Source organism: Ursus maritimus, unplaced genomic scaffold (assembly GCF_017311325.1).
Source record: "Ursus maritimus isolate PB19 unplaced genomic scaffold, ASM1731132v1 scaffold_11, whole genome shotgun sequence".
NCBI classification, from domain to species: Eukaryota; Metazoa; Chordata; class Mammalia; order Carnivora; family Ursidae; genus Ursus; species Ursus maritimus.
This window is the reverse complement of record NW_024423453.1, coordinates 17,148,794-17,171,510: the sequence shown is the minus strand read 5'-3', so window position 1 is coordinate 17,171,510 and position 22,717 is coordinate 17,148,794. Positions and strand designations below refer to the sequence as shown.

The window sequence follows — 22,717 nt, the reverse complement described above, 5'->3', positions numbered from 1 at the left end:
TTAGAATGAGGGAACTGAACACATCCACAGTTCAGATTTGATGCCTCCTTTTCTTTTTGTTGGAGAATGAGTTCATTAATGGCCGGCTTGTTGTGGATACTAACTAAGCTTCCAGTCAGTAATGTTGAAGGGGAATTTATTGGCTTAGAAATACTCAATTAACCATTGAAGTGGTTGTTAATTTAAAAGGTAAACGGGTTGTTGAGACTTTACATGGGATTGCTCATGCAACTAGAATGTATATTTACCTAAAGTTTAAGAAGTACAGTGCTTACTTTTCTAAATTATTTTACACTAGACAAATATGTATTATAGAAATGCTATGAATATTATGATGTTTATATTTATTTTCCACTCTAAGTCATGAGGAAAATATTGTTATATACTTCATATTTGCACAGTGACAAAACCCTCTCATATATATATTTCCATTTAATTCACAAAAAAAGCTCTCCAATATATTAACGTTCTCCCACATAATCCTTTAAATAAATGTGAATAAAACAAAATGTTCTCTTTCAATAAGGATACCTGTTCTAATCAATTATCTTAATTCTATATTTAAACTAAAAATAGTAGATCAAAAATAAATCTCTTACTATTTCATTCTTTTCAGAATCACAGTAGCAAATATATGGAGTACTTACAATTAAAAGATATGTTTCATGCCACAAGAGAAAGATTACCTTCAAATAATTTGGCCATTTACTAATAAAAATTAGGGCAAAAAGATTTATTTAAAAATCAAATAATAAAAAAAGCATTTAAAGTTACTTAGATACATATATGCTTTACTTGAGAAGTAGATATTTTGCTTTAATATTAAATTTAAATAAAATATTTATGACTCAAAAAATACAAATTGCATTCAGGTTATAACAATCAATAGACTAAACCAAACTCTTCTACAAAGAATATTTTCCAACAGTAAATTATTTCCTTATTGATTAAGTCTATTTTTCCACATTTGTCTAAAAATAATACAATTAATACAGGTTCTTCTTGTTCTCCCTTAGAATAAACATCCCAACAAAACCATCTATATATATTGCATAACCAAGGAGGCAAGATATCATTCTGCCTAAGTATCAAAAATCACTTTGGAAGTTAATGTTTTAAAGTCAACAAGCATGGAAAAGAGATTTTTTCTGCAGTCATACCACTATAAAAACATTCATGCTTAGAAGCATCCCATTGGAGACTTCTCATAGGGTCAATTATTACATATTCATTTCTAAGTGCTTTTCTGTGAAAATAGCCAAGTTATCAAAACTAATTCCTTCTCCAGTCATAGAAAAATTGTACTTTTTAAAAATCAGTATTTACACGTGTAATGTCTTACAAATCTATAACACTGATTACTAAGAGTACAGTATGTATTAAAAACCTAATCCCTTTTCCCCCAGAGATTTATTTCATATTATACTCTGTTTTTACTTTTATAATAATAAATACAGACACAATGAGTACACAAAGCTTAACTGTGTTTCATCGGGGAACCAGCTACATGACTAACACAATTGCTCTGATTTTAAACCATGTTTTACTAAAAACTAATTTTTCATCAGTGTTAGAGGTTAATAACACTGTTATTTCCTCTATTACCTGGATTTAATAAAAGCAGTGGGGCATAACATTCTGTAAAGCCAGGCAATAAGAGGAAATAACACAAATGTTAACCTCTAACATAAATGTAATGGTAATTACTCCAGTCTAGTTTTAAAATTAATGTCTTTGGTAGTCTCCCAAGTGGCCACAAAAAAAAGAAAAAAAAAAAAAGAAAAAGAAAAGAAAAAAGCTCTCTCCTCAGTCTTCCAGCAACTACTAAGATACAAGGTCAAGAGCAAATTATGCCATCAGTTTATATGCTTAACACCTTTTGTGCACCGTATCACCCTTTAATATAGAAGCACATTATATTAGAAATAAAATACTGCAATAAAGTAGTAAAACTGTAATTATAAATTAGTTAAACTGAAATTACATGTTGAAAATTTAACAAAAAAAAAATTGTAATACAGAAAAGCTGACCCACCTTCTTTTATGTCAAGTGTAAAACTGAGTTACACAATAAGGTAGATAAATCTCCAAATTAAATACTTAAAAAAGAAAAGCACGCAAAACAGTTTTATCTATATCTCGACAGTACTCTTAAAGGGGCACTTGTGAAATTCCCATTGTTTGGTTAGCTTCTATTCTTTGTAAAAATCCATGGTGGGAACTTTTTTATACATACTTTAGTAATTGTTTCTATTTGATAAGCATCCTTTTCTAATGCTTGGCAGGTAAAATTAACTTCAGTTTTATTACTCGTCAACTTTGTCTTCCCCGGCACCAAGAAATAGCAGTAGCCTCCTTGGAAACTCCTTGTCAGCAAGTTTAAGATTAATTTCTATTAATTATCGCAGATCTTCGAGCCCCTGCAGTGTGTTTCACTGAGAACCGAATTGCAGATTTGATTTTTGCAACTCTGCTAGGCCCTTCCACATTTTGTAGGTCCACCAAAGTCAAAACGTTCCAAGCTTTCATCTTTCAAACACCACCACTCATTACAAATTTCAACTTACTTCCTGTCATCTTTTCACATTCAGTTTACAAAAGCAAAAACGTGCCTCCCAACTGTTGATGACCAGAGTTTGTCAGAATCCTTTCTTCATAATAAATTGCTGTGTCCATGGATCTTGTCATTCATTTCTTGTATTCTTCAAAGCATGGGCGCCCAAAAATACTTACTGATTGATATTCACGCACAGTAGGGTGAGAAAGGAAATCCTTCGTTCAATCTGACATAGCCCAGCCTTACCATGTAGTCCTCATTGTGAACCAGAAATCTAATTCCTGATCGGCCCCTTGTTAAATACATCGTGAATGTCAAAGGCTGAGCGCTGAATTTATCTTGTCCTCTGACAATTGGCAGGTAGGGTAGGAACAGCAGTGATAAGCGATCCTTTAAAAGAAAATTCTAGTTAGCACGACAAATATAATGATGATGATAGTGTCATCTAAAAAGTACATATCAGCTTTGCTTTGAAGGGCTTGAAATTTTTATCACTCCATAAAACACAGGCCGGGGGGGCGGGTACTTCAAATGGGTCCACAGGAAGTTTCAGAAAGGGAAATTTAATATTTGACTGATGAGAAGGATCACCAGTGGCCCAGAGCCATGAACAAGGTCACTTAAACAGACAGAAAAGCCTCCTCAGGTGTGGTCCCTTTGTTGTGTATTTACACTGGCTTCTGTGTTGAGAGGAGGCCTCCGTGATCCTGAAAAGTGCCAAAAACTCCTGGCTGAGTGAAGCAATAAACACGGTCTGTAATGATAACCCCTGGCGCACGCTGTGTACACCAAGATCTTCTGAGACCTTTGCTCCACTCTGCAGCAAGGTAGAATGACACTTGAGGTCAATACTTTGGGGGGTGCAGGGAGCAATGAGAGAAGCACAAATGGATAGTGGCTAAGGGAAGCGAGGCTGATAGTTTGAAAAGAATGGGCTGCGCTGTCATCCAGTTGGACCACTTACCAGCTGCATTACCAGCTAATTATTTCATCCCTCAAAGTGTCCTCACCCATAAAATTAGGATTAAAACTGTATCTACCTCATAAAGTCAATAAAATACTCTCTGCAAAGCCGTGATCGGGACCCAATAATCACACTCATGCATCATTCCTGCTCACGCTCCCTAAAAACTACGAAGAATTGCAAGATAAAATGCACGTATGAAGTTGCACATTCCTCTTTTACTATCCAAACCAAGAATTCAAGAGTAAGTTCCTTGATTTAGGAAGATTCAGAAGAGCACGTGTTGACATCAGAAAAATATTAAAGAGAGTCTTCAGAGACAAAAGCCATTCCCGCCCCCACGGAGAAGATGCTAATTTACCCAAGGAGCTATCGAGAGCTAGGTGGGTGAAGAAAAAATAACAAATTATAGTTTCTTCTTATAGTTTTTTTCTAGATGGAAAAAAAATGAAGCTTTTTAAATTTGTTACATATATTCCACTCCAAATGTATATTTGACATTGTAATGAAACCGTCAAAACAAAACAAAGACAACTAATACGTGGTCTGTGCGGCTGAAGGGTACAGAGTCTAATGGAAGAAAAAGCACTTGCAGAAAGCATTGTAAAGCTTTCTGATGAATGCTTTAACAAAGATGTTCTGAAGCTTTTGGAGTACGGAGTCCAAGGGATGAAGAGAAATTCATACTAGAGTGAAATACTCCCTGGGCCCAGAAAGGTAACTTGGGCCAGAAAAAAAAATTTTTTTTTTTCATTCCCTGAATGAGAATTTGTATGCGGACTTTCGTATGTAGGTTCTAAAAATATAACCAAATATATGGCTGACAGTGTCATGACAACAATTACGCAAATTCTAGGGAAAAACTTGCCCCCACATTCCCCCATTGCCATGATAATTTGGGAATCCAGAAAGAAGTTCCGAAAGAAAGATTAATGCTTTGCTACCTCCAGTCTAAAAACAGCTTAGAGCAGGGATTGTTTTTTAATTCAGCTTTGTATTTTGGGGACCGAAAACAGAAACTGTAGACCACTGAAAGAGCTGGTCTCTTGGTGAGAAACTAGAGTCCCTGCAGTTTTATGGCATGTCCTCTAAAATCCAGAAGTTAATCTTCACCAGTCAGAACTACCTCTGGCCTTTGGGGAACAAACCTTGTTTTAGGAAGACTTTTCCTCAAGGTATCCCAACAACAGGTCGTGGCTTTTTTATAAATAAAATAGTCCTCACCTCTGTTGGTCCCTCATTTTTTGTAAAACTTAGTGATTTTGAGAAACTTGGGACTTTTCCCGAAATTAACACCTGTTTTCTCGATGTCTTACGAGGATATGGTTTGTGCCACTAAATTACTTAAATTCGGTTAAGTGCTGAACCCAATGTGACAGAAACATCTTAACTTTTATTACTCAGGCTACAGAAATCAAGAGGCACTGATATTCACAGGTTATGATATTAAGATGTTATTGAGAAGATGATAGGCAAGAAATAATACCAACCAAGGTGGACTGTAATCAGGCTGTAATTGACTCTGGAAAGCTGTCTAACTAAAACAGTATAGGAGATAATCGTGGAGAAATCAATCGTCAATGGACTTTGTGCTACGCACTTCAAGATAAGAGGCTGTCTAACCCTGGGAAACTTTTAGGTCAGAAAGATTAAAGTCATTCTAAGATTCACTCATTGTTTTAAGCATTTGGCTGCAGTCTTAGAAATCTGCTCTAGGACCTCAATCCTAGAGCCAGTTCGTGTGTCTAAATAGAGTAAGCTGGGCTTTTGCAGCTTGAAACAGTCCTGCAATCAGAGGCCAGTCTTGTTTCAAACCTCTATCTCCCAGGCTGGCCGGCAACCAACTGGAATCCAAAGGAAATAGACTAAAGGCTAATTAAGGCTACTAATAACAAAAGGTTTTTATATGCTGAGCTTAAAAAGAGGAAGGGGCAATCAGAGATTAAAGATAAAGTGGGACATTTCCATAAGAGTTGTCTATAACCAAAAGCTGTATTAACACTAGATAGAAACTTTGGCAAATACTAACATATAACTTGAAAAAAAAAAAATTTAGCAGGGCGCCTGGGTGGCTCAGCGGGTTAAGCATCTGACTCTTGATTTCAGCTCCGGTCATGATCTCAGGGTCCTGACCTCAAGGGCCTGGGATGAGCCCCACATCGAGGTCCGGGCTCAGCGAGAGCCTGCTTGAGATTCTCTCCCTCTCCCTCTTGCCTTCCCCCCCACTTGTGCACTCTCCCTGGCGCTCTGTCTCTAAAATAAATAAATAAATCTCTTTTAAAAATTTAGCTACTTGAGCTTAAAATCAATTAATCTTCCTAAAATACATGAAAATTTTAGTTATATCTAAATATTATTCACAAGCAACATTTGTGAATCAATAATTTACTAGGAAGAATTAGAGAAGATATTGGTCAATGGGCTTAGAATTTCAAGTTAAAAGCAAAATGGGTACTTTTAGGAATCCAGAGAAATTGAACTATTTATATTCATTTATGGGTAGGGGAAAGAGATGATATTTTCATTTCCTACTTTTGATTCATTTGAAAAATCTGGTTCTTAGTAGCAATGCAATTACCATTATAAATATATCTCTTAAATAACGCTATCAAAAGTCATTGCCACCACCAGTATAGGGTCTTCTAAAATGAAATTTAAAGACTATAGAAAATTAATTTCCTGATAAATATTGCTAATAGCACAATGGTAGCTCATCTTGACGTCACTGTCCTGGGCTTTCCCCGTGTCACCCTAATAGAGCAGTAAGCGATCCCAGAGCAGGACCCACAGCTACGAAATATCCCTACGAGACCTCAAATCTGTATTATTCGTTAACTTTAAAAACGAAGATAAACGAAATGTAAAAGGAAGTTTCCTTGTTAATAATTTCTCAGAACGCCCTCAGCAGCACTACGAGACAAAGAGGATATCAGTTATTTTACAGAGGAGGCATAGAGAGCTCCACAAACGTGTGCAACTTGTTCAAAGCTCCGAAACTTAAAAAGCAGAAATCTTAGGACTAAAACTGACGTCCTTTACCCTGAAGTCAAATCTTTCTGCTATCGCCAACCACGTGTCATCTTGTTCCTATTCTTCATTTCACAGGTAACTGAGTTGATTGGCCTTCTTGATGCTGTTTCACAGAATCCCTCGATTATTTCAAACAAACGTCTTGCAAACTTGGTTAAAGCAAGACAGAGTAAACCTGAAATTATTCTTCATCTGCTTTTGTTACACGTGATAGCCGAGGAGACAAAAACCCCCGAGGCCCTACTTCTGCTACCAGTCCTTGAGTATTGGTATTTTATGTCCTTGATGGCCATATTTGATTTTTTTAAGAGACAGAAAATAAACAAAAACTCTATGTGCTGTTTCCTCTGTTTGCAAGAACTGTGACCTTTGACTCTTATAAATCTATTTAAAGCCAAAGTCTGGAGATCGGGGGTTTCAGGAATGTTCAAAATATAGTTTGAGATTTATAGAGCTGCAAACTTTTCTTGGCTTTTCTTGGTCCATTTTATTTGATAAAATGTAACTGGTAAACAGTGTGGCTTCACATCCTCTACAAAACATCCATTAGGTTATCTCACTTTATACCAAACTTGAGTTTGTTTGCACAAAGAACTAATGAGAGGGGTTACTGAAGGACTCCAGTCTCTACTTTTCTTCCCCTCGGACAAATTGTTTGCAATACCAGCACCAAGGGATGCAAATAAAACTGACATTCTAACATAGAATTCGTTTTCAGAGAATCTGGCTCCACTGTTAAAGTAGAAAAAGATGTTTTCTTGAAAGTGTTTTCAGAGGCTTGATGTCAGAACGGTTGAAATTTCTATTAGTGAGCTAGATCTCTGAAACTTGAACAAGGCAATTTCCTTAAATAGCCTTGCTATTTAAAATGTGATCTTTTAATTAACGCAGCCTATTATAGCTTTCGTAACCAATGTATGGTTGGCATTTAAATTAGTTGGAATTCACATAATATATTTTTCGGTCTAGAAACATTTCAAGCCTCAAAATCTAACACTCGAAATGTATTTTAAGTATTTGTCGTTAAACTAGAACACGGAAGTAGCATTGCCTACCTGCTACACTGGATGACAGCCAGGCCGACCTTTCTGGCTGAAATTGTGACTCTTCAAAACAGAGAAAGGGTGTCTTCCTCCCACCTTTGGGGAGCCATCCTAAAGCCTCACTTGAGATGCAGCCACTGACACATAACCGATGTGGAAAGATTTCTGATGTCCTATTTCACCAGCGCAATTTCTAATGTCGAGTTCTTGCATTCCAGAGGATACATAAGATGATTCTTTTATATTAATTTTTAATTTAAAAAATAAGAAAGCAATTGAATCTACTAGTGCTGAATATCCAGATTGAAACTGGTTGCATCATTCTGATTCTAGGTCAAAGATGTTTAGGGATTATAGTATAGTAAATCTCAGGATTGCATTACATTGAGTAGAAAAACATTTATAATAATTTGTACTGAGATGAGGAGTTGACATGAAAATCCTAAGTACCATAAAGAGAGACTGGCTTTCTCATCGAAAAGTCCTCAAAAAAGTTGGAGAATTTGAAGATGAGTTACATGTTTTTCTCTTAGAAAAAAACAACTGTTCCAAATTTCTGAGCTTTTCTATGATTAAAAATGCCTGCTTAGCAGTATTTAAACACACACACACCCTTAATATGTCCCAATGTAAAAGAGGCATTTTTAATAAGAAGTGAGAAAATGATTGGTTTGGAAAATAATTCCTGCTATCAAGACAGAATTTTGAAAACAGATGTTTGGCAATGTTTTCATCATTATGCAACTTTGTTACTGAAAACAATTTAACTGTGTCAATTATAAAACACCCATCCGCATACTTTGAAAATTAAATGTTATATATTTTATAGAAATATATAATATTTGTTAATTTATGTTAATGCTTTATTTAGAATTTTTACATCGATGCTTATAAAAGAGATTGGCCTATATGGCACTCCTCTCTCTCTCTCTCTTGCTCTCTCTCTCTTTTACCTCTCTGCCTTTGATGAGTTGGGATTCTTCCCTATTCCTCAGTTTTTGAAAGTGTGCCCCCAAATAAGTGTTTGAAGGTTTAGGAAAACCCATACTTAAAAATTGTGTGGTTTTGTGCTAATTTTGTGGGTAAGTTCTTGACTGTCAATTAAATGACTATAATGGCTCTAGATTAATTAGGTTTTTAAAATTTCCTCAAAATTAATTTTGGTAAAAATGTTTTCTAGAAAATGCCAGTTCACCCAGGTATTGGTATAAAAGTTCCTTATAGAACTTACCACACATTTGTAATGTTCTATTCTACATGTAGTCATGTTCCTTTTTTTTTTTTTCATAATATTTTTATTGCCCTTTTTAAAATCAGTTTTGTCAGGAAACTTCTTTCTAAAGAAACAGATTTTAGGTCTGTGTTTCTTAGTCTTAGATTCAATTAATTTTTGTTCTATCTTCTCTATTTTCCGAGTTCACTTTGCTGAGTTTACTTTGCTAAAAAGTTTCTCTAACTTTCTCTGAGTTTTTGGTGAACTCATGGAACATGAATTTTTACTGTATCTTCTACAATATTATTTGAATTGCAGATAAAATTCCCTACAAACCACTCCAACGGCCTTCCACCAGTTTTGATATGTAGTGTCTCATCACTGCTTAAGTCTGACTTTGATTTTTAATTCTTCCATTGTCATGGTTGAAGGCACAGAGTTGGAGGTCAAATTGTCTGGGCTTTCAATCCTAGCTCCATCCTTCATCAGATCTGCACTTGAGTTTCCTCATCACCAAAATAATAAGAATAGCAGTGGAACCTGCCTCTAGGGTTTTATAAAGTATATATAGCACTCATGGCACACAACACCAACCGTGCTGAGCACTCTTTTTTTTTAAGATTTTATTTATTTATTTGACAGAGAGAGAGACAGCCAGCGAGAGAGGGAACACAAGCAGAGGGAGTGGGAGAGGAAGAAGCAGGCTCCCAGCAGAGGAGCCTGATGTGGGGCTCGAACCCATAACGCCAGGATCGCGCCCTGAGCCAAAGGCAGACGCTTAACCGCTGCCCCACCCAGGCGCCCCCGTGCTGAGCATTCTACTGAAATTGGCTGCCACCATCGTGATCGTGGAAACATCATCATTACTAAATCCGTGAAATTATGTTGGAGAGTATTGCTTTAAAATTCAAAATATATAGATTATATTTGTATATTCAAAATATATTGTTATATGACCTTATTGCCCGTGATCAGACAATATTAGCTTCGTTCATTGATATTTGCTATGGTGGTCAATTTTTGTAGAATTTCATGAGTGTTTGAAAAATAATCTTTTTATTCTGTAATTGTTGGGTGAAGGATTTTATATACACACCTTAGACAAAATATGTTAATTATGTTATTTAATTTGTCTGTATATGTAATATAATTTATATGCTTGATACCAATACTTCACAGAATTGTATTAAAATGTTCTATGTGAATTTGTTAAATTCTTCTTCAAACTATTTCCATCTTTCCTCACGAGTTTGAGGATATGTTGTTGATCGCACACAGGTTCAAACTGCCACATACTCTTGGGAAATAGTAGATTTATTATTATAAAATACTCCTCTTTAGTAAAGGATTGTTGGTTTCAAGCCTATTTGGTGTGATAGTTATATAATATTTGTCTAATATGTTTTTCCATTTGCTTGCATTCAATTTCTGTGTCATTGCTTTGCTCTGTTTCTCACAAATAAGCACACAAATTTTAAAAATTAAACAATAAAAATCTCTTTGCTTTAACTAGACCTGTGTTTAATCAGTTTGCATCTACTGAGATATTTTGTATATTTGGATTCCTTCCTACCACTTTGTGTTGCATCATTTTCCTGACATCTAATGAATTGATTAAATTATCTTTATTCTCTCTTTCCAGTATTGAAAGTTCTTTCAGTGGAGACCCTTATGTTTTATTCTGTTTTTAAATTCTGGACATACAAATTTAATTATTTGCTTGACCATTCACATGGAAATATGTGGTAAGTGAATGGAGACAAGGGTCATAAACTTAAGAGAGAGGTAAATATTTTAAACCAGCATTTTTTATTTAAACCAGTTTAGGTTTGGACATTCACCAGCTTGGACCTTTTTTTTAGCATTAAAAAAAAAAAAAACTGTGCCAAAATGAAAAAAAAAATGATTTATTAAAACTAGTTTCCAGAAATTGTCCATGTAATTTTTTTAAAACACAATTCAAGTTTTTCTTTCACATTTTTTTAAATCTCAAGTTTTCTTTGGCAAATTTATCTAAAATATTACATTTTTCACTTTGGAGCTTACTCTTTCTATTTATGTAACAAAGTACCCTGGATTGATGTTCATAAAAATACCTTTCTCTAACCCTAGTGGTTTATACCTTTTTTTTAAACATGTATAAATATCTTTTAATTAAGTTGTCATTCTAAAAGAGGTTTTTGAGAAAAATTTATGAATTATACATCTATAAATTCTTATCCTTCACTCTCTCTTTCCCCTTTGCACCATCTGGATGCAAAATTTATGAAGTACGAAGGAAGATAAGGCCATCCAGTAGAAAGACTTTGGGCCCTGACATAGTGTAGAAGACCTTAGTCCCTGAAACTACCCAGGAGTACCTCATCAACTTTTATGTGAGCAAGAAGAAAGCTTTGTATTGTGTTAAGCCATTAAAATTGTGCAGACTATTTGTTACAGCAGCTACCATGATCTTACTGATACAACTTTATATTTATTTTTTAATTCACTGACAATTTATCTTTTAATTTGATGTATATACACCCAGTGCTTATTAAACACAGGTGAATTAATATCTACCATGTTTAATTGTCCTAAATATTATATTTGTTCCCTGTTTCATCTTATTTCTCTCTTCTTCTGCCTTCTCCACTTTCAAGTGAGCATTTTATATGATACCATTTTATGTCCTTTCTTACCATATCAATTATATTTCTTTAAAAAATATTTTTAGTGTTGACTTGGAATTTCAAATATGCATATATGCATTTTTAACCAATCTAAGTCCACCTTCAAATATTACAATGCTTCATGTACATAACACATGTACATAACATGTACATAACACAAATACATGTTTACATATGTACTTAACACAAGTGTCTTACTATAGAGTATTTCCTATTCCTCTCTCCTGCCCCTTTTGCACTCATTCATTTATTTTACTTATCCATGAGGTATAATAACCCAATATATTGTAACTAACTTCGCTTTCAACAGTTATCTTAAAAATGGGGGGGGGGAAAAAGACTTCATTTTACCTTGATTTATTACTTCTCCAACACACTTCCTTTCTCCATGTAGGTCTGAGTTTCTGACCTATATGATTTTTCTTCTTCCTGAAATACTTCTTTTAACATTTCTTTCAGGACATGTTTGCTGGTGATAAAGTCCCTCCAACTTCTGTTTGTCTGAGAAAGTGTTCATTTCTTCTTTACTTTTGAAGAATAATTTTACTGGATATAGAATTATATGTTGGTGGTTTTTTTCTTTCAAAACTTTAAATATTTCCCTCCACTCTCTTCTTTTTGTTTAAAGACTCTTTTTCTTTTTTAAAGTTTTTATCTGTTTATCTGAGAGAGAGAGATGGAGAGAGAACATGAGCAGGGGGAGGGGCAGAGGGAGAAGAAGATTCCCTGCTGAGGAGGGAGTCAGATGTGGGGATCCATCCTAGGACCCTGGGATCGTGACCTGAGCTGAAGGTAGAGGCTTATCCAACTGAGCCACCCACATGTCCCTCCCACCCCCGCTCTCTTCTTATTTGCATGGTTTCTGATCAGAACATCACTATAATTCTTATCCTGTTCATCTATAAGTAAGCTGTATTTTTTCCTCTGCCCTTTTTCAAGATTTTGTCTTTGATTTTCTGTGGCTTGAATATGGTATAGCTAGGTGTAGTTCTTGGTTATTGTTGTTGTTTGGAGGTTGTAATATATCTTTCTTGATGTTTTCTGAGTGTTCTAGATCTGTGGTTTAGTGTCTGTGCTTAATTTTGGAAAATTCTCAACCATTTTTACTTCATGTATTTCTTCTGCTCTGTTTCTCCTTCTGGTGCTCCAATCATGCATATGTTATTTATTTATTTATTTATTTATTTATTTATTTATTTATTTTTGCAATTGTCTCAGTTCTCAGATATTTCAGCTATTCTGGGGATTTTTTATTCTTTTTTCCACCTTTAGCTGTCAATTCAGTAAGTTTCTACTGACCTATCTTTAATCTCACTAGTTCTATCTTTAGGCACGCCCAATCTAGTGATGAGTACATCAGAAACACTCTTCATTTCTGTCTTCAATTTCTAACATTTCCTTTTCATTCTTTCTTATAGCTTCCATCTCTCTGCTTACAGTACTCATCTGTTTTTACATGTTATCTCCTTTTTTCTTTACGATGTTCAACTTTTTAATCATATTTCTTTTAAATTCTGATAATTCCAATATCTGTGCCATATCCAAGTCTGATTCTGATTCTTGCCTTAACTCTTCAGACTGTTTTCTTGCTTTTTGGCATGCTTTGTAACATGCTTGTTTGGTTGTTTGAAGTTTTCATTTAAATTCTAGTTACTTATATATAGTGTGATGTTGGTTTCAGGAGTAGAATTTAGTGATTCATCACCTACATATAAAAACCAGTGCTCATCACAACAAGTACCCTCTTTAATACCTGTCACCTATTTAGCTTTATAATTTTTAAAAAATCCAGATTTGCTATAAATGTAGGGGCCACGGTATTCAATTTCCTCTAGTTCTCTTGTTTTTATCTTACTCGGTAACTTTGGGCTTCCCTAAGAGCTCTTCTTCAGAGATAGTCTTAATTTTACAGCTCTTTCCATTCTAATCCACTGTCGTTACATTGGAGCCTTGTTGGGGTGGTGAGAAAGTGTGGGAAAGGGGAAGCATTTTGCAATCTTTCTCAGTTTTTAGTAAGCCTGGGTCCCTGCGTGGGCTGTGACCGTCACAAGTGCTTCTCCAAGGTATAATCTTTTCCCCCCTTAGGTGATACCAGAAGGCTAGCTGGAGTGAGAATGCCCTTCCTTCCGTTGGGGTGAGGCTCTGGTAGTCTTTTGTCCTCAAGCATGTGTCTTTGTTATGGAGAACTCTCTGGGACTATTTCGCAAGGATTACTCTTTGCCTGTCTCTGCCAAAGCCACAAGAGGATCTTTCTTGGATGTTCACTGTGAGACTCCAGTAGGTTTCCTGGAGCTTAACGCTTACGGGGCCCCCATAAAACTGAAACCTCCACAAGTTTCCCACTCTCCTGCCAGTCCATACTCAACCTGCAGCATTTCCTAAAAAAGCCATTGAGCTACCTGCACCGGACTATGGCACCAGAAGCTTCAGGGAAGTAGATCTCAGTTGTGACTCTGGATTTGCCCATCTCTCCAAAATGTGATGGGAGTTGGACCTGCAAACTTTGTTCTCTGCTGAGTTCAAGAATAGTCATCAACCTTCAGTGTGTTTAGCTTCCTGGTTGTAAGGACAGGAGTGACAACGTCCAAGCTCTTTGTATGTAGGAATGAAAGTCACAGGTCCTATGTTTAACTTCTATTCAATTGATAATTCTTTCCATCCCAGGAACCAACTACTTTTATCCATTACCTATGTGCCAGCCTCACATGTTTTTAATGTGCCATGGAGTAAGAATACATACAAGTCCTTTTCTCTTAATGTGGAACAAAATTACCCACAGAAGTCAAGCCTTTGGAGATTTTCTTAAAAAAAAAAAAAAAAAAAAAGCCAAAAAGCTGTGTCTAGAAAGCATGAACAAAGCACTTGGCCCTGCAAGCCAAAGAAAGAGGGGTGTTGTCTTTTTTTCTTTAACTTTTTTTTTTCTAACTGAGCTTAAGATATTCACCTAGACTGATTTATGAGAGTGTAAGTGGAAGCAAGAGCAGGGATTGGATTTCCTCAAGCATGTTCCTTATGCCCTTATGTATTGCCCTTGCCACACTGATTCAGAGCTAAGGGTGTGTCTTACAAATGCTTAAGGCATGTTCCCGTAATACTTCATTATGTGCCAAGGCAGTCATCATCCCCTGCAAAGTAGCGGTGTCTGGGAACAAGTTATCATTCCGAAATAAGAAAGGCTATTCATTTTATTGACATTTAAAATGCATGAGAACATTTATGACCAAACTCATATACACTTCTCACCATGAATATGTGGCATTAATTATCAATACCATTCCTGGGAAGGATATGTTTGTATTATGAAGCAGATCTTTGTTTTAAGCTACAGATGGTTACATTTGGTAGGAAGTTATTATGTCGGTTAATTTGGCCTGATCTCTGATGACATCTTTCTGTAACATCAACATTTTTTTTCCATGGGTTGTATTTCAGAATTTTTGTATATTATATTCTATACCATGATGGTATAAAGTTATGCTTACTATTGTAAAATATTATAGTTTAGGCGTTACTTGACTAGAATGGACTGGGTCAGATTTCATTTGAAAATAAATGTGGCATGTAGTAAAAGAAAAAGAATATAACTTACCATAATCACTATTACCTCATACAAGGTAAAATAACCAATTAATTGTATTACTTAGCATGCCTATAAAGACAATATAATATCAATATTAACAAATTGATATTTTTAGCCCTACAATGGGATGAAAGACCTTTAATTCCTCTTGTTTTCACAACAGTTTTTAATTGGCTATTTTTGTGAGAAGCATTATAATGGCTTTACAGAGTAAACTGATCCCTTCATATTGACTCCTTTCTGGATGAAAAGGACAACAATCATTCATCTATAGATTAGGTGAGTAACGAACCTACTTTGGAATGATCCACTCTCAAATTCTCAATCCATACATTAGGATCAATTAAGACAAATATCAACCTTCAGTGCCAGAGCTTGAAAAGTTTAAAATAAAAAAGAAGTTTCAAAGTATTACTTCATTAGAATCAGTCCAGTAGAAAATAAGTATGAAGCTATTAGAATTGGCTGAGGGCACTGATGTTTCCTGTCGTACATTTTGGGGTTCTTGTCCCAGTGCTTTCACTTAACTAATTACATGTCCTAGACCAAGCCTCTGAACTCTCTGGGCCTCACCAGAGAAGATCTCTCCATGTCCTCATCTCTGAAATGAGTTCTAACAGTATTTCCCACGTGGGTGGTGGTGAGAATTCTATGAGGTAATGTGTAAACAAAGTTGAGTATGATGTCCAGCATGAAGCAAATCTTCGATAGCTATCTCAATGCTCAGACTTATCTCTCTTTTTCTTTCCTTCCCTTCAATCTAACCAACAAAAATATTTTCAACGTACTAAGAAAAAAATTAATTTTATAATATATAATATATTATGAAATTATAAAAATATAAAATAGTTAAGAAATTAGTATAGAGTTTCTGTTGGGGCTGCATTTATTTAAAAATGCTCAGATAGGGGTGCCTGGGTGGCACAGTCGGCTAGGTGGCAGCTTCTTGGTTTGGGCTCAGGTCGTGATCTCAGGGTTATGAGATCAAGCCCCACATCAGGCTCCGCACTCAGCTGGAGCCTGTTTGGGACTCTTTCTCCCTCTTCTTCTGCCCCTCCCACGCTTGTGTGCACGTGTGTGCACGCTGTTCTCTCTCTCTCAAATAAATAAATAAATCTTTTTAAAAAAATGCTCTGATACATACATATTTTGTTTAGTGTTTCAGGAAACACAATCAGGACAAGACAGGGTCTCAGCTGTATGTACTCGAGACTCTCATTCTCCCTGATGATTACCTAGAACTCCCAGTAGTCAACACGTGAGTCTGCGCAGAGCTGGAAGTTATCGACGCTACAGGCTTTTTCATTTCCTTTACTTGTCTCCGTTCACCAAGTTGTGCCTGTCCTGTATTCGAGTACAGCAATACCCTCTTCTCTGTTTTTAAAGTGGACTAAGTTCATCTGACATAATACTTACTGATACGAGGTGAGTGTACTTACGAAGTACAAAATCCACATTGTCCCAAAGAATAGCACTAAACATTTCAGTAAGTTTTCCTAGAACTGTCTCAAGATCCACTAATCAAATAAACACAAAATATAAACAAAAATTAAAAATTGAAAACTGACATTTTCTATTCCAAATAATGAACTAACACACACTTGAAATATATGATAAAGATGACAAAATAATTGCACTTATATTTATTTAAAACACGATTGGGGCGCCTGGCTGGCTCCATTGGTATAGCGTGAGACTCTTGATCTCGGGGTTGTGAGTTTGAGCCCACACTGGATGTAGAGATGACTTAAGAATAAAATCTTAAATAAATAAAACATTATTAACTGAGTTGTAGTATAATCCAAAATTTTACAAACATTTTCTTAGATAACAAAATATTTAACTGTATAAAAAAATCTTACCTTTGGAGATAGTTTATAATAATTTAGGACATAAGCAATTCAAGTCACAGAAGGTATTAAATAATCAAATGCAGTAGCATTTTCCATTGAATTTTTAAACTGCTTCAGAAACGGACGTATTAATTAATTAATATAATTAATTTCTATTTCTCAGTGCCTATGCTCAAATATCACGCTTGAAACTGTCTAACATATTATCACAAAGCACCATGATCTGAAAACAACATGCTTGAAACTAACTACGACTATTTTGTATCCAAGGAAACCAAAGAATATGTACTCTATAAGGCACCAAAATGGGAAAGGTTATAGTTGAAAAAATAAACGTATGTGCATTTTTCTTTTTAAAAATATTTCTCTATTAGAATGCATATTCTTACTTTTAAAAGATGCATGCAAACTTCACTGAACTTAGTATATTCATTATACACGTCTAACAGCTTTCAGTAAGGCAAGCTGAAAAATAGTAACTATTACTTATTCTCATATTAACAAGTAATTACACACAGAAAGAAAACTTAAAAGAAACAGAAGAATCACAATGTCCTCTAGTAGGTGACAACATTTGTTCTCTAACATCTGAAGACTTCCAAGTTCTTAGAGAACCATATACCCATTTTACATCCATCCCAGATTTGACAAGTGGGAGTCAGAGATCTCTGGGAAGGAGATATGAAGATGTGACAAAACCACCTCTTGATGTCACTGCTAAATTTAGGATTATCATCCTCTTGCCTTGGAGGGACAGAAATGAAGCAACATCTACCTCAAACGCTTATTTAAAACAACGCTCTTCAGGAAATAAGGGGCCTTCTGTGTGGATGCTAAGCCATGGTGACTCTATTTCTTACAGGAGAGGTTTTTTGGTGTGTTTTTGTTTGTTTATAGGTGTATTTACCTTTGCCAATTTTCAAGTCCACAGCACTGAATATGAACTACAGATTTTAAAAAATAATAAAAATTACAAAATAAAATAAATAAACTACAAATTTTAAAACCAGAACAAAAAGTAAGTGTTGATGGTAGGCCCACCGTGTATCAAAAGTCTCGCATATATGTGTATCCTTCCATCCGGGAGCTCCACATCTGAAAATTTAAGAAAATAATTGAGTGTAAGCATGCAATTATATGGAACTTTATTGTAGAATATTTACAGTGAAGAAAATTTGTTTTCAAAGTGTCCAAAAATTAATGATAAATAAAATGTCCAAATAGATAAGAAATAAAAGACTATTTTGCAGCCCCAATAAAAATGATATTCTAAAGATACTTAGCACATAGAAAATGCCCATTCAGTAGTTACAAGAAAAAATGAAGTATAAATAGTTTAAATGTGACCCCATTTTTTATTGCAGACAATATACATAATATAAGCATATTTTTATACATGCAATATATATTTTATATTTTTATAATTTCATAATATGTTATATATTATAAAATTTAATGTTAATTTAACATGTTAATTTAATAAATATAATATCATGTATAATAAATGTAATAAAAATATATACTATATATAAAAAATAGTCTTTCTCTTTGGAGGATTGGATTATAGTTGAATTTAATTTTCATTTTTTCCTTGTCTATATTTTCTGGTGTTAGTCAATTAACCTATATTACTTATACAATAAAAAGTTCTAAATTAGTACTAATAGAAAGTGAAAAAATTAAAGTGCAAAATAGAGAAGTCTTCCTCTTGCCCTCTCTCCTGTAACTTAAATAAATTACTTAAATAAATAACTTAAAATATACAATGCAGAAAAAAACAGATTAAGCACATTTATAATTAAAACAATCAACAATAAGCACTAAACTAATACAAGTAAAATTAAATTGCATTTGACCTGCTTCAACCAGAATAAATATATATGTCATATCGTTGCTTAAAAATTACCAAGTTTAGAGGAAAGATAACTACATTAATATCTGACTTTCTGCTAAATTTCTGGGTCACCTTGAGCAAGTCACAATTATAATTATATTCATACAATAAGATGGGAGGGGTAGATAGATGATTTCTGATGGCCCTTCCAGGTATAATATTCAATCAACTGCTGGAAAATCTTCTTAATTTGGATTATAATCTTGATTCTTTCAGCTGTAGCTGAAGGTCCCATGCCACATGGTCCTCTCAGCAGAGACATCTTGTGTACTTACCCTTATTTATAAGTCTCCTTCACATAACAGCTCAATAAATATTTGATAATAAATCATTCTTCTTTCTATGCTTATATTTTCATGACCTTAGGATACTTATCCCAAGATATTTCCAAAAATTCAATTGATTTGTCTGCATAAACTGGTCTAAGTTCCAGTAATGTTATAAAAACTATTTATAGCAAGACACAGGACACAGGCTTTGAGAAAACAGTTCCTGTTAAATTCTCAACTTGAGAGAAGGTGGCCCACAGAAAGCTACGGAGCGTCATTGTTCTTATGCTCTGTTATAGGTCTAACACATCTTCCACAGTGGCTCTGTTTGAGCCATCTTTCTGGTTTGGCCTTCCTTTTGTTCTTCAGAAGAGCACAGAATTGCTCTGGTAATTTCATCAGCTTCAGAAGAAGCCCACGGAAACGTGCTGGTTAAGATGTTTGGTGCACACATCTGTCAGCGTGTTCCACACGAGAAACAAAAAACTATGGCTGCAATCATAGCCTTAGGAGCCAGCAAGCAAAATGAGTAGCTAGAACAGCCCAGAGTCACAAAACCAACAAGTGAATGGCATAAATGCTAAGGAGAGAAAGCCCCACCACAGACAATTCCTCAGCTGACGAGGGACAGCGCAAAGCCGACATGCGGGGCAAAGACTAGACAATGAAGACATATCACCGCTCCCAACTGATGCAAATCACATTCCTTTGTCATTCTCTTATAATTTGTACTTATTTCTTTAATTTTGGTTTGGTAAATGGAAAATATAACGTATGGTTTAATAAAATTAATCAAGCTTTCGAGACCTAGTGTGGTGATCGTTTTGCAATATATGCAAATATAAAATCATCGTTACACACCTGAATCTAATATAATGTTGTATGTCAATTATACCTCAACAAAAAAGGAGAGCTTTCAATTTTCTAGTTACTGTAGAGTACATAATGCGTTATTAAATATTTAGTAAAACTAAAGATACTTATTTAACCAGCATTATATTTACTCTCGAAAATAAGGATAAGGAAAGAGATCAGCTACTAAAATAGGTACAGCAAATTATTTTAAGTTGAAAGATACCCTTCCGCAGGGGAAAAAGTCTGTGAAAGCAATTGTAAATATTTTGGGAGACTTTAATCATGGGTTCAGCTCACGGGTCCCTTTAAAACTCCACACCATCTCATAATGGACTTTTGTTTGGAAATGTTTTGTGTTTTAACCATAACCAGGTATGTGAGTTGAATTAGCAATGTCCCCAAATCATCTGCTATTTACTTCTTAGCTATGTGTAGAGACTCTAAATACTGTACCCGGGTATGCGCAAGATACAAAGTTTTGTCTTTCAGGAGTATACTATCACTTAAAACTCAAGCAAGTGTTCATAATTATGACTATGCAGAAAGTACATGCTAATTCGTCTGATAAAAGCCTTTCGCGCAACAGTCTGTGGTGGTTGCATGGCGCCGCATCCGTCTGTGGCTGTGATACGGCCCGCGTGGGAAGAGAAATGCCGCGAAGTAAAACAGACCCGACGTCATCAACTCGAAAATATATTTCATCTGAGATGCATGGAATGTGAAGACCACAAGTGATCCGTGAAAGCCTAGAGAAGATGCTGCCTCTTCCCTGAACATTCTAATTCCCCCTCTGCAAGTGATGTTTTTCCTCCTCTAAGCCCCCTCAACATTTAATTTTCATCTCTACTCTACATTTCTAACTACTGTGTCATGCATTGCAAGATTTATTTTGGATAACTTGTTTTTCAGTGATACTGTACATTCCTTGAAGGAAAAGAACGGGACTTAAAAATACTTGTCAACTCCATACACACACATTCCCTTTGCTTATCGTGTTATAATCACTCGATAACTGTTTGTCGGATGAATTAGTACCTTCTTTTCTCCTAGACAGCTCTGGAGTCTGACAAGCAATAGCCTGTCTAGCTTGCATTTGTTCTGATTTTCTCCCCAAGTGGAAGGTCCCACAGATCTCAAAACCCAGAGAAGGACTCCAAATAGCAGAGAAAAACGGTGCACCACTAGTGGCTGACGGACCTGGATGAGAACAGCTCTCCCGGAGGTCCCTTGCGATTCTTAGCCATCTCTGTATATGACTTGTAATGAGAGCTCGTTTTATCATCCAAAGAAAGAAATTCCATCGCAGTGAAAAACCTGGAGGATAGCAATGACTGACCACCCTCAGGAGATGAGAAGTTTGGAGTAAAACACAATAATGAAATGGGCATGGGTTTCTGCCTGGATTGAGGCCTGGGACACTAAGGAGGAAAGACCCGAGTTGGGACCCAAATTAGAAGTCAGTGGGGCACAGAAGAAAGAGCACTAGTTGGGGTGCAGGGGCCTCATTGCCAGTTCTTCTTTGGTACTAGGTCACTCTTGACTAAGAGAATGTCATGTAATATCACTGGGCCTCAGAGTGTTTTAAGTTCTCTTAATTTTATAAATTGAAGAGGTTAAACTCAGTATGCTCTGATGTTCTGATAAGCTGTTAAATTCTATGATTAGGAATCAAATATATCTTAAGCCTTGGTAACTATTCAAATTTAAACCATATTTTGAGGATTTTTTTCAGCATAGTATCTGAGTCTGAAGCAGGTGATAATAATAGTAATGGTAATAATAGCTAACAGTCATTTATTTAAGATATTTGTGGGGACCTACTGTGTGTCAGGTGCCGTTCAAGACAATGAAAACACAGTAGAGAAAAAAACACATCTGGTTTCAGGGAACTTACATTCTAAGGTTAGGGAGACCACATTTAGCAAATATAATCCAGCGTGTCTGACTTCAAGGAGAACCTTGGGCAAATATAGTACAGAGATTGGTGATGGCAAGGCATTTCAGTGCATACTGTCGAATACTTATTAGGGGGCCACATTCTACATGTATTCTCTCATTTCTTCCCAGCAACAGTCCCATAATTATTATTATTTCTTTATGCCTATTGTAGAAATGGGGGAAAAAAATGAGCACAGAGACATCAACTAAATTTCCCAGGGTCACGGAGATAATAAGTAATGAAACTCCCAAGCCTGTGCCCTAACCACTATGTGGTACTGTCATCTGCCAGATGATATCATAGGGCAAGTCTTTAATGATCTCATAAACAAAAATAAGCACACATAATCTGTGTATTTACAACTTTTCCCTTTTCCCACTATGTTTATCAAATAAAAACTACCAAAAGAGTGTCAAAATTTTTAGACACATTATTTTGGCTTAGATCAGTGTATCATGCACGTTAAGTTGAAAAAGCAGCATGTAACGACCAAAGTCAGAAGATCAAACTTGAGTAGCAGAGAGAAGTTATTACCAAGGTTCCATGTCATGGTCTTCAACCTTCAACCCTGCCAAATGAATAGACTCTAGAACACCAAAATCACCTTTGTACATTAAGCCTGTTCAAGAAGATACAGTGAATCATGTTTCTATGCAACATAACATCGGAGGCAGAAATAGAATCAGATTTCTCATAAAGCAGAGACACGGGGGTAGTACTGTGAAAGAGTGGTTAAGTGCATGGGTTTTGTATTCACACAGACATGGCTTCACACTTCCTCGCTCACTAGCTCCATCTTCTAAAGCAAACCTACTTGCTTCTGCAAACCCTAGTTTCTTTATCTTTAGAAG

The 22,717-nt window shown here is 35.5% G+C and overlaps 1 long non-coding RNA gene across 1 annotated transcript in view; it reads right to left on the bottom strand.

The window, feature by feature from the left end:
• Positions 1–752: 752 nt before the first annotated feature.
• LOC103661815 overlaps positions 753–22,717 on the bottom strand; it is a 214,824-nt gene continuing 192,859 nt past the window's right edge. Inside the window, exons 5-6 of the long non-coding RNA XR_005833881.1 lie at positions 17,951–18,004; positions 753–2,947 (exon numbers count right to left, since the gene is read on the bottom strand). This is a non-coding gene — a long non-coding RNA (uncharacterized LOC103661815). The remainder of the gene's footprint in view (positions 2,948–17,950; positions 18,005–22,717) is intronic.